The following is a 12,946-nucleotide window of genomic DNA, read 5'->3' as shown; positions in this document are numbered from 1 at the left end:
TCAACCTCTAGTCTTCTTGCTCCAGCCACCCAAACCAGCGCCGGTCGTGCCGCCTGCTCCTGCCTCCCGTGGCCGGTTGTGCTGCCACGGAGGCCTCACCGCCCCCACTACTGCAGCCGAACCAGTGAACCCTCGTACTCCTCTCCGCGTGGGCATCCACTGCCGCGTCTTCCCCGGCTCCGCCTCGTCCCCTTCCTAGGCCTTGCCGTCGTCCACCGCCTTGGTGCTCTCGGCGCGGCGTGGTCAATGTGGTCAAGGAACGATTTCCATCATAAGAGTATTGTACGTGGAGAGGCTGACAGCTGGGTCCATGGCTGCAGCAAGGAAGTGCCTTATTACGTGGAAAATAATGATTCCTCCACCTGACAGTAGGGACCCACCGGACGGGCCATCGTATTTCATGAAAAAATGTTTCCCCCTTGACTGTTGGGACCCACTAGCTACATCTTCGCACAGGAGGAAGTGCCTCCTTATCCTCCTTGACAGTCGGGACCCACCTGGTCGAAGCATACGCAGCATTGTCAGTATGGTCGCGAACATGTACGTACATACCATCGGTCTATCTACAGGGTGTAGCGATGAACCATGGACGAGTAAGGAAGGGCACCTGTCATAGTATAGGAGTGCACGTATCGTAGTAGAGGCGCGCACGTAGCATGTCACGCAGTCCCGTTAATATCGTGTACACGTACATATAGCCAGGGTGCAACAAAGTAAATACGGCCACGTATGTACATACAGGCGGAGTCTCAAACGCCTACTCGCGCATACGTACGGCCAGGGCTCTTGTACATGGCTGGGTCAAAACGGAGAAACTGCGTTGTCATGTTCATTGGGAGGCAACGAAATGCGTCGTGTTCGTCGGGAGCCAACTGGCTTGGATGGAACAGCCGATCGAAACGAGGCCTGGCGTACCGCAGAACGGAGGAAACGACCTTCTGTTCGACTGGCCACGGTCGAAACAGGATCCTGTTCATCGGGAGGGGTCTGGCGTACCGCAAAACGGAGGAAACAGACTTGTTTTCAAGTGCCTACGGTCGAACCGGGGTACTGTTAATTGGGAGGGGTGTGGCGTACCGCAAAACGGGATTCCATGGGCTACTGTTCATCTCCACCGTCTACTGCCTCCACGGGCTAATGTTCATCCACCGTCGACCTCCTGCAGCCTCCACCCGCGACTATTCATCCACGGCGTCTCCCCTCCTGCCTCCATCAGCCACTGTTCATCCAGCCTCCACCGCTCCTCCACCGGCCACTATTCAACCAGCCCTCTCCACGAGGTCGTATTCAACCACCCCTCAACGGGCTACTGTTCATCCAGCCCTCCACATGCTACTGTTCAACCAGCCCTCCACGGGGTCCTATTCATCCAGCCCTCCACGGGGTCCTATTCATCCACCCCAACCGGCTCGGGTCGGGTCCTGTTCATCCAGCGCCAACGGCCTCTACTACCACGGGGTCCAATTCATCTAACCCCACCAGGAACTGTTCATCCACCCCCCAACAACACTCACTGTTCATCACGAGGCAGCAGGTTCGATCGGCTTCACTTAGCAGCAGTAGCGAAGGAATCGCTCGATCCGGTCCAGTTAACAACCGGATCGATTGATTGCTCAGGTTTAGTAATGCATAGCCCACAGTGCAATCACCTGGGTTCAGTAGGCGAACGCCTCGCTCGGGTTTAGTTAGAGCCCAACACCTCGCACCCACGCGCGTACGTGTACGAGAGAAACGCGCATCGCTCAGCCCCTGACCACCCACCGTAACTGGGAACTCCCTGATATTTTCCTCACCCTCGCTTCTACCATATTTTTTTTCATCATGGACGGCCCAAAGAATGTCATGCAGCTGGGTCTCCGGCCCGCCCAAGACGAAAAGCCCATTTTCTATCATGTTTTTTTGTCATAGAAGTAGGACCCACCACATCTATGATGATACCGGGTTTTGTCACAATTATCGTCATAGAAGTGTCATAAGCATGACATATTTTTTTCGTTTGGCCCATAATGTCACAGATGTGTCTTTTTTTGTAGTGAAGGTAGCTCTGCTAAAAAGCGGAAGATACTGAAGCTGCTCTTAAGCCGGTGTCTGACGAGTTATCTGGCTTGAAGCATCAAGTCAACAACATGACAGCTGCCATCTTTGGTAAGTAATATAGTACTTCAACCTTTCCCCATCAATGCATAACAATCATTAGCCGGCTTATCAATATCTTTGCTAATGCAGGCTCCAGAATTTCCAACCTTGGGCTAGACATTCGCATAAAGCTTAAGGCTACATACACCTTGGTAGAGTAGTTATACACATGAGCTCAACGAGCTATAGCTGCCGTCTCTCATACCAAACAACCACCTTCCCTTATCAGAGAAACACTGGACAAGCTGTCAGTTGTACCCCAAAGGGTGGAGCAGTGTCATGGGAAACTATAGCCATCTAAGGGACCAGGAGGCCCCTTGCTGGTTCGGCAGGGGACGTTGTGTTGCACAAAGAGCAGACGAGCGTGGGGCAGCATGGCAGAGATCATGTAGGCAATTTTTCCCAGGTGCGGGCCGTCGCGAGGCGTAAAATGCTACTCCTACTTTGGTGGATTGATGGTGGAAAGGTGATGCGGGAGCGTGGTACACTTGCCCGACAGGGGTTGCCTTAGGGCGGCAGTGGCTATGCACGTATGAGGGTGTGACTTGTCCAACCTTCTAACCTTCTCTACGGTTGCCATGGTCCTCCTTTTATAGATCAAGGGGTTACCACAGTGGAAAAGTAGTCATTATGCACTGATAAGATAGCAAACAATGCTATCATACCTAACTCCGCGGGCTGACATGTCACATTAAATGCACCGCTCAACGTCACATTGTTGGTTTCCCGGCAAGGCTTGCCGGGACATCTTGCCAGCTCCTTGGCTGATTGTTTGACATGTTATAGGACGGGTGTCATCTGTGGGTTTTTCCTATAGAAAGAGGCTGCCATGTGGCGAATGGCTGCCACTTAGTCACTTTGCGGCTTGACACCGCATTGCTCAACAACGTGGGTCGTGGTTGGTGAGGTGGTCTCGTCTCCATGAGTCCGGCAGGCCCTGCCGAGGCGCCTTGGTTGTCTCCTTCGGTGCGTGGCCTCGCCCTTTGCCGGGCTCGCCTGCCCGGCAAAGGAGGCCCTTCTCTTGATGGTATCTTGCTTCTCTAGCTCGATCCTGGTCCCTCTGATCTGTATGTTGGTCCTTCGAATCTCTTAGTCTCTTGAAGTCTGACTTGGGCTGGTGCTTCAATCATGTTCCTGTGCCTGTGCATAGTCTAGGCAACACACCCAGGGTTTGTTGCACCGACAGAAACCCCCGGGCCTGTCCTAAATGAGCTGCTGAGCGTCGTTTGGGTAGGGCCTAATAAGTGCACAGGCGGGGTTGCTGAAAAGGATGGTCTCTTGAGGTCTTCTTTGCTTCTTCATTAGCCTTGATTTCGGGCCAATTTCTGGTTTCTCCGTGCGTCGTGCAAAGCCAATAGTGGTGGGGCCACTCCAGTAATGACCCGTGAATGACTAATGTACGCGATAGAAACTGCCAATTCACTCTTCCCACCACGCCCTTATCCTTAGCCATGTATGCTGCAGGCATTGCGCGGGGTAGGTAACGGAGGCGCGTGGCATGGGAGAGCATCAAAGCGAGGGCCCGGTCATCTTGAATTGTAGGAGGAGGACGGTGGCCGCCCGTTGAGGGAGCGGCTCCCCTCCCCAGCTCACCTATAAAAGGGAGGGGCAGAGGAGGGCAGAGTCACTCATCCTTGCATTCTTCCCCTTCTGTCTTCTTCTGGTTATACTAATAAAAAGAGCTTGGAGCCATGCCCCAGGCTTCATCTTGAAGCTTTCCCTGGATCTAAAAGGGGGACTCAGGCAGCGCGGTCACAACGCCGGGAGTGGCAACCCTAGCGTGCTCTCCGCCGGGCCACCCGTGGCCTTGACTTCAGTGGGAGGGGACGCAAACGACACCGTGTCGAAGCTCGAGGCTGGCATGGTGCATGGTAGTCGATCACTTCCCATTCTTCTCCCCTTCATTGCACCGAGGAGGGGCCATGGAAGGAAGTCGCCATTGGCAAAGGTGACCCAGACTCCTCCTGGGCGCCCTACAAGAGAGCTCTGTCCTGCTATTAATGTCTTCTGGGCGCATGGTGGCTTTCGATATCAGGGCTGCTGGGGACGACCATGCTCTTTGCGGGGAGTCCCTCGGAGAGCATGGTGCCCAGTACGGCTGCCACGATGGGATCGTGGAACGGCAAGGGTACAGGAGGTAGCAGCAACCCATGACGCGCCAAGAACGAGGGTATCCATTCTAATGGCTCGCGTTTGCCGGTGACTCCGCTACCCCCATCTGGGCTCCCTCCAGCACCACTGTCCCTCCTGCCCTCTGGTTCCTCCCTCCCAACCAGAGGACGACGTCGTCTTGATCCTGGAGAGGCGCGAATCCAAGCCGAGTCCGCCTCTTGCTTCTTTAGTCCCTCCCTGTAATACCCTGAGGGAGATGGACAAGGGCAAAGGCGTAGCAGGGCACTTATCTTTTTTTCAATCTTAAACCTGTAGGTGCTAGCAAAATTTTAATTCAAATAATGTAATGTCTCGAGTCTGTGTTTGTGTTCTGTAATGCATGTACTTGTATCAGCATATTAATGAAAAAGATGAACCTTGCCATGTGTATTGTAACGCCCCAGATACAACTTTCCATATTTGTAACTCCGACTCTTGCCTTTTCTGAAGATGCAATATGAGATTCCCTTCGTGGTTGGGTTTTTGTCTTTCGTTTTGCATTTTGTTCATGTCATGCATTTCATATCATGTCATCATGTGCATCGCATTTGCATTCGTGTTCATCTCATGCATCCGAGCATTTTCCCCGTTGTCCGTTTCGCAATCCGACACTCCCTCATGCAACCGGCGGCCCCTCTTGTCTCTTTTCATGAGCGGGTGTTAAACATTCTCGAAATGGACGGAGATTTGCCAAGTGGACTTGGTACACCACCAGTAGACCACCTGTCAAATTTCGTTCCATTTGGAGGCCGTTTGGTGCTCCAACGGTTAACCGGGTAACCGTGAAAGCCTCTTGTGTGTTACAGCCCAACACCCCTCCAAAACGGCCCAATAACACATCTAAACCACTTCCATGCTGTCGGTGTCAAAATCGGCAGATCTCGGGTAGGGGGTCCCAAACTGTGCGTCTAAGGCGGATGGTAACAGGAGGCAGGGGACACGATGTTTTACCCAGGTTCGGGCCCTCTTGATAGAGGTAAAACCCTACGTCCTGCTTGATTGTTCTTGATGATATGAGTACTACAAGGGTAGATCTACCACGATATCAAAGAGGCTAAACCCTAGAAGCTAGCCTATGGTATCATTGTCTGTTGTCCTACGGACTAAAACCCTCCGGTTTATATAGACACCGGAGGGGGCTAGGGTTACACAAGGTCGGTTACAAAGGAGGAGATATACATATCCGTATTGCCTAGCTTGCCTTCCATGCCAAGTAAAGTCCCATACGGACACGAGATGAAGTCTTCAATCCTGTATCTTCATGGTCCAACAATCCGGCAAAAGGATATAGTCCGGCTGTCCGGAGACCCCCTAATCCAGGACTCCCTCAGTAGCCCCCGAACCAGGCTTCAATGACGTCAAGTCCGACACGCAGTATTGTCTTCGGCATTGCAAGGCGGGTTCTCCTCAAATCTTGAATGTTTGTTAAGTAGTGTCCGGACCCATAAATGTTGGACTTCTTGGCTTCTGCGCCCACTAAGGGCTATCTTCCACGCGTCGAATGAATACGAGGAGCCAGGGTGTTTTTACATCCACCCCCCTAGCCAGATAAATAAATTGTCTATTAAAGGGATGGGGATTCCTAGATCCAATCCATACCATCTTCCCACAGCGAGAATCCATCAGAGCATGCTTCAGAAAAATCCAACATGGCCGACCACCGTAGCTCCTCCTCTCGCCCCCGTAGCCCTAATCCCGGTGATTGGGAGAGAAGCTCCGTCCCGCACAGTCGATTAGTCGAACTGCAAACTTAGGGATTTCTCCCTCCAGCATATATGGTTCCCGTCCGAGCCGGGCTCGCCACCTACAATGGCAGGGAGCAAGCGGAGAGCTTCCCCAGCCCCTCTACAGGGGAGCGGGTGTGCCTTGTTCCTTACTTATTAAGGGGACTCGGATTTCCAATTCATCCATTCCTCTGCGGGCTCCTGGAGTTTTACGGTCTCCAACTGCATAATCTCACCCCTGCTTCCATATTACACATCGCCGGCTACGTCGCCCTTTGCGAGTTATTCCTAGGCTGCGAGGTTCATTTCGAGCTGTGGAAGAGGTTATTTTGCCTCGTCCCTCGCACACAGAAGGGGTCACTTTATCAAGTCGGCGAAGCCGAAATATGACGCATCGCCGAAACCGGATACTTGTTCGGTACTCCGAAGAAGACGTCTGAAGACTGGCCTTCGGAATGGTTTTATATGGAGGATGTCCCCCTTCCGGACCCTGTTCGGCGGGGTCTTCCTGAGTTCAACAATGCTCCTCTGAAGAAACGCCGAAGCTGGTGCCCCGGAGCCGCCAGGAGGAAGACAACGGAGAAGTCCTTTACCTGATGAACCGGATTAAAGTGCTGGCTCAATCAGGATTGACAATAATCAAGGTTATGTCAATATGCATAACGCGGGGAGTGCATCCACTTCAATATCGAGGGCACCCCCTGTGGTGTTTTAACGGGGAAGACGATGCCACCTGTTGTGGGCGTAAGGGACCGGACTCCGCTGCTGCTTTAGCAAAAATTCTGTCCGAGTTGTTCAAGGGAGAGGAAGGGGAGTTCATCCTCATCAAGCCACGAGATGGATTTTGCATGTACAACCCTCCAAGCTGGGTGAGTTATATCTCCTTACTCCCATTCTTCCCGCATTTTTGTCGTAGGTACTTACCTTGCCATTTTACGGCAGGAACTGCGAAAAGCTGTAAGGGAGGTCAACAGCCCATCTCCACAACTAGAGGACCCTGACTGGGCCCTCGGTCCCGGACTCGAAGAAGATCCAGACATATTCGTGGAGCTGATAGACAGGCAGTTCTATCAACTGAGCTATGATGACGCCATGGTGGCCATTACGACCGACTATCCCGGACTGCTCCCTGCGTCGCACGTAAGAAAAACCAAAATCCCAACTCCAAAAACTAGGATCCCCTTTTAGACACTTCACCTACCATATACATATGGTGTTTTACAGGGAAGGCATTCGGGACGCCGTGCCGAACCCGCAGCAACTCGCCAACAAGAGGCACCGAGGCCGGGTAGACCAAAAAGGAAGGCGGTCAGGACGGATACGCCAGCGCAGAGGTATGAAAGAAAAAACCCTGCTCCATGGTTGTCGTCTTTCTCAAAATGTAATGGCGTCCATGTTTCTTTAATAGAAAAAATGCTCGCCGGAATATGTCCGGAGAGGCTGCCGATCATGCTTCCACCAGTTGGGCTCCAGGGCCGGACATAGAGGTGGAAGCCGACATGGGGCGAACGCCGGATACTCCTCCTACAAAGGATGCAGATAGACTGTCCGCTACAAATTCAGAAGTGGAGAGCGCCATGAATCATAGGCGTCGCCGGGACGTACTCCGTGACGCTTGCTTCTCACCAGAGGCATTTGATGCCTTCAATTCTGGAGACGCGTACCTCCGTGCTGCTCAAAGTGGTCTAGCCAGAGCCACGGACCAGTATGTAAGGGATGTACGGGTAAGTAAATCTGACGATTATATGTATTAGTAGCCCCTGAGACTTGAAACAGTTGACACAACTGATTTAAGGATCAATATTTGTGCAGGTTCTTACGGAGAAGAATTCCCAACTGTCTCAAGAGCTGGACAAGTGCAAGGCCCAGCTGGAAGCCGCTGTTGCCGCATTGAAGGAGTCCAAAAATGGTCCCCCTGGTAACTCCTTTGTCTATTGCAAAGAATATCAGTACCAGGTAGTATGCAGCGTATATGCACACCTAACAATAGATGTTGCAGGTTATTTTTTGTGTGGGCCCTGGGAAAACTAGCCCAACTAGCACCTCTCCATCGGGATACTTTTTTTACATGGGTTAGAGGCAACTAACCAAATCTAACCCACCTGTTTGGATCCTTTTGAGCTATTTGAGCCCAAAATAACTCAAACTAACACTAACTCTAGGATCCAAACAGGGCCCATACAAAACGCCTTGGCCTACTTAGGCTACGCCTAGGCAGGCTAGGCGCTAGGCAAAGAGTCATGGCCCGCCTATCGCCTAGCGCTTTTTCCAACCTTGCTTCTCACCCTTTTTGTTGGTGTGGCACAAGGTTTCATATTTCCTGCCATTCACACATTCCTGGCAAAATGGGTGCCACCGCAGGAGCGCTCTCGCTCGGTGTCGTTAACAACTTCAGGGATGTACCTCGGGGCAACTTGTGACATGTTGTTCTTTCCAAGTCATGTAGATCAAAGAAAGAACATAGAAGATTTAAAAATGTGGATACACACATTTTCTATGTATGAGCAAAAAATAAGAAAAATGCATAATTTTTTCCTTCTTTATTTTCCTCTTTGTGATTGTGTGCTCTCCATGTGATTTTAAAAAAATGTCCACAACGAAAGAAAATGTGCCCTCTTCCTTGTGTGGTCTGCACATTTGCTTGCTCCATAAAAAAAGTCAGTGAAGTTCAAGTATTACTTTTGCTGAAAAAGGTCAAAAAAAGAACGAGGTGTTCCCAAAGTCTGGTGCATTCGTCAAGATTAGAAGTTCATAAAATAAGATGCTCAAGCGGAATGATAAAAATATATTAGTTGATATGACAACCCCTTCGAGTACAAAAATGAAAACCAGCGAAGTTCAACAAAAAACCCACTAATGCAAACAAAAAAGGTAAAAAAAAACTAGGGAACATTCATGACATATGTGTAGAAGTCCAGATGGAGCTACGAGAGAAATTCAGAGAATAAAAAATATTTAGGCAGAAAAAAGAACAAACTTGTTTACTTTATGTAACAAAAACTTTAATAATTCAAGGGGGGATTTAAAAGTCAAGACTCAAGAGACGGGATGTGCAGAGGAGAAAAATCAACGGTGTAGACTTGAGTAATTCATGGTGGAAAAACCAATAAAAATCAAGAAAAATCAAGTTTTCTCGTTACTAGAGAATAAACCAAGAAGTTCAATTAGAAAAAGCGGAGGAGTTTGATATTTATAATGGTTTTTTCCAGTTACTAAAGAATAAAACCAACAAGTTCAATTTTAAATAATGAAGAGGTTCAGTGTTTCTAAAAAACTCCTATTTTCACATTTCTAAAAAAACACAAAGAAGTTCAAATAAAAAAGTTAGAGCGGTTCGATGTCTATAAAAAAGTCATATTTTTCGTTACTAAAAGTGAAACAGAGAGAAGTTCAAATTAATAACTGACAGAAGTTCACGTACTGTATGGTGTCTGTTTTCAAATGAGAAAAAAGAATAAAAAGTTAAAGTATAAAATTTTAGTTGCAAGAAGTTCAGGTGCTCGGCACAGGAAAGTTCATAACTTCTTATGAGAGAGGTAATCTGCATGGTACATCATTTGTGCAAATCCGATGAACGGGTGAGAAATTATGAAAAAAATACGTGGTAGAAGTTCAAAGTGAAAACAACGGGAAGTTCGATGATTAAAGAAAACTCAGATTTTCCTCGGTATTAAAGAATGGAAACAACAAGTTCAAAAATAAAATAACAAGAAGTTCAACTTTTAAAAATAGAGCGCTTCAAAATTTCATAAAAAATATTAAAATAAATAAAACCAGGAAGTCCATATTAAAAAGATGGAGAAGTTCGATGATTATAGAAAACTCAGATTTTCCACGTTATTAAAGAATGGAAACAAGAAGTTCAAAAATAAAAAAGAAGTTCAACTTTTAAAAATAGAGCGCTTCAAAATTTCATAAAAAATATTAAAATAAATAAAACCAGGAAGTCCATATTAAAAAGATGGAGAAGATCGATGATTATAGAAAACTCAGATTTTCCACGTTATTAAAGAATGGAAACAAGAAGTTCAAAAATAAAAAAGAAGTTCAACTTTTAAAAATAGACGCTTCAAAATTTCATAAAAAATGATTAAAAAGTAAAACTAGGATGTCCATATTAAAAAAATGGAGAAGTTTGATGATTATAGAAAACTCAGATTTGCCTCGTTATTAAAGAATGGAAACAAGAAGTTCAAAAAAATAACAAGAAGTTCTACTTTTAAAAATAGAGCGCTTCAAAATTTCATAAAAAGGATTAAGAAAATCAGATTAGAAAATCATAAAAAAACTCAGATATATTCACGTAACCGAGAAGTTTAGATTGATAACTGCCAGAAGTTCACGTACTACACGGTGTGCATTTTGTATTAAAAAAAGAATAAAAAGCAAAGTCTAAAAGTTTTGTTGTTATAAGTTCAAGTCCTGCATCGAATAAAGTTGAGAAAATTATTGTGAGAGAGGTTTGTACAAAAGGAATATCATTTGTGTAACAATGACGAAATGAATGGGAAAATTACAAACGAAAATATGTCACAGAAGTTCAACGTGAAAACAGCAGGAAGTTCGACTACTATAGTGAATGAATTTCAGATGAAAAACTTTTAAAATCGTCGCGAGTATGAAAAGATGATCAATACGGGAAAGTTGCGTCTTTACATCAGCTTTCCACCCGTATATTACTTTGCTCAATTCTGGTGAGGGTTTTGGTAAATGGATGGAGAGGTACGGGCAAAAAAATCACGTGAAAAACAGAGTGAAGTTCATGTAGACGCGCCAAGAAGTTCAGGTTCTTCACGCGGTGCATTTTCGAAGAATTTGTTTCGCGATAAAGGCAGAACGAATGATCTCACCATTTTTGAAATTATATAAAAACTGCTAGGAATCAGACAAAACCATCAACATGAAAAAGTTCCGCATTTTCCGTAGATTTTCAGCAGTATATTATTTGTTCCATGCCAATAAAGTTTCTAGAAATTACGGCAAAAATATGTTTTTAGCCATTTTCAAAATTGACTTCAAACCGTAAGGAATTGGGAGAAACAATATATACAAAAAGTTTCGCATTTGTTCAACCTTTCCAACGCCATATAATTTGCTACATTCGGACGCATGGTTAAAAAATTAGCTCGAAAATACGAACTCGGTGGAACTTGTATCGTTTTCTAAATTACTTTTAAACCGTTTAAAATTAGAAAAAACTTTTAACATGAAAAAGTAGCGCATTTTCATAAGCTTTCCAACGCCATATTATTTGCCTTAATTGGATTAGCCATTTAGAAATGGCATCAAAAATGCAAACTCGTGTGTTCAGTTTGCGAAATTCTATGTTTTGCAAAATTACTCTTTATCCATAAGGAATAAGAGAAAACTTTCAACATGTGGAAGAAGCGGTTTTGCAGCAACTTTCCAACGCCATATTATTTGTCTCATTCCGATAAACGGTTTAGAAATGCGATCGAAGATACGATTCATGTTTTTTGTATGAAGAAAAACCGGTTTTCAAAACTGCTCTTAAACCGCTTACATTTTGCCAAAAATTTAACTTGGGTCATGATACTGGTATCCATAGCTTTCCAACGGTATATCGCAAGCCCCATTTGGGCAATGTTGGCGGAAGTTCAACCTAGCATTGGGAGAAGTTCAGGTCGAACAACTCAGGCAGTAAAATTGCAAAAAAACACAATTTCATCATGGCCCGACGGCAAAATCCGCCAATGAGCGAGATTCGTATTTAAAACTAGTATTTAGTTGCTAAAAAACATTTCTAGATTACACTAACATCATACAGAACATGACTAAATAGAATAATTCACGGTGGAAGCCACAGTTGCGAAGATAGTCCGAAGGTCGGGTTCGTACAGAGGGAAGTCCAGACGCGTTAATCACGCAGTTCAGGTTGTGATCAGAATATTATTCTGATCCCGTGATTAGAATAGTGTTTATGTGTGTGTGTGTGTGTATAGCCGGTCTATTATGTTAATATTAGCAGAATAACTTTTCTTATAACACTTCCGCACTGCACGCTCAACGCAAGTGGACGTCATTCTTTGAACCAAGTGTGCTGCAGTACTCACACGAGTGAACTTCTCGTTGGAAAAAACTTCACGCGTTGTTTTTCGGTACTGTTTTCACTCTAGTTTTTTAACTGTTTATCGGAATGAGGTGTGTAATATACCGTTGAAAAGCTATGGATTAGGCGCAACTTCGACATGTAGAGCACTTTTCAAGATTCAACACGGTTTAAGAGCAGTTTTGAAAATGGTGCGGCCCATGAGGAGTGGCAGCGAGCGTTTTTTCGCGATTTCTTCTAAACCGCTCGTCGGAACAAAGCAAATGATACACCGTTGAAAAGATATCATCGAGGCGCATCTTTTTCATATCTATTATTTTCTCTAATTAGTTACGGTTTAAGAGCAGTTTCAAATTTACTAAATCGCGGAATTCTGTTTTTCAAATAAATTTAAATTTTCGGTACTGTTTTCCCTCTAGTTTTCTAACCGTTTGTCGAAATGGGGCGTATGATACACTGCTGGAAAGCTACAGACAAGGCGCAACTTTCCTATGTTAAAATGTTTTTGAGATTCCTTACAGTTTTCAGTTAATTTTAAAAATCGTGCGGCTGATGACGAGAGGCAGCGGCCGCTTTTCATGAAATTTTTACAAACCACTAGTCGAAATAATTCAAATTATATGCCGTTGGAAAGATATCGATGAGGCGCAACTTTTTCATATAGAACACTCTCTCCGATTCCTTACGGTTTAGAAGCAATTTTGATTTTAACGAAATGTGAACACTCTGTTTTTTCGGAACACCAAAATCGTCATATGTACTGCATCAGACAGAAAACCACACTTCTTTTAGACTAAAAACTATACTTCATCGGACAAACAAGTGCACTGCATGATTTCTTTTTTGTGGGACGTAAATTTTCCTA

Source organism: Triticum urartu, chromosome 2A (genome assembly GCF_056163025.1).
Source record: "Triticum urartu cultivar PI428250 chromosome 2A, HENAU_Tu73, whole genome shotgun sequence".
Lineage (NCBI taxonomy): Eukaryota > Viridiplantae > Streptophyta > Magnoliopsida > Poales > Poaceae > Triticum > Triticum urartu.
Note: the sequence above shows the minus strand (reverse complement) of the source record.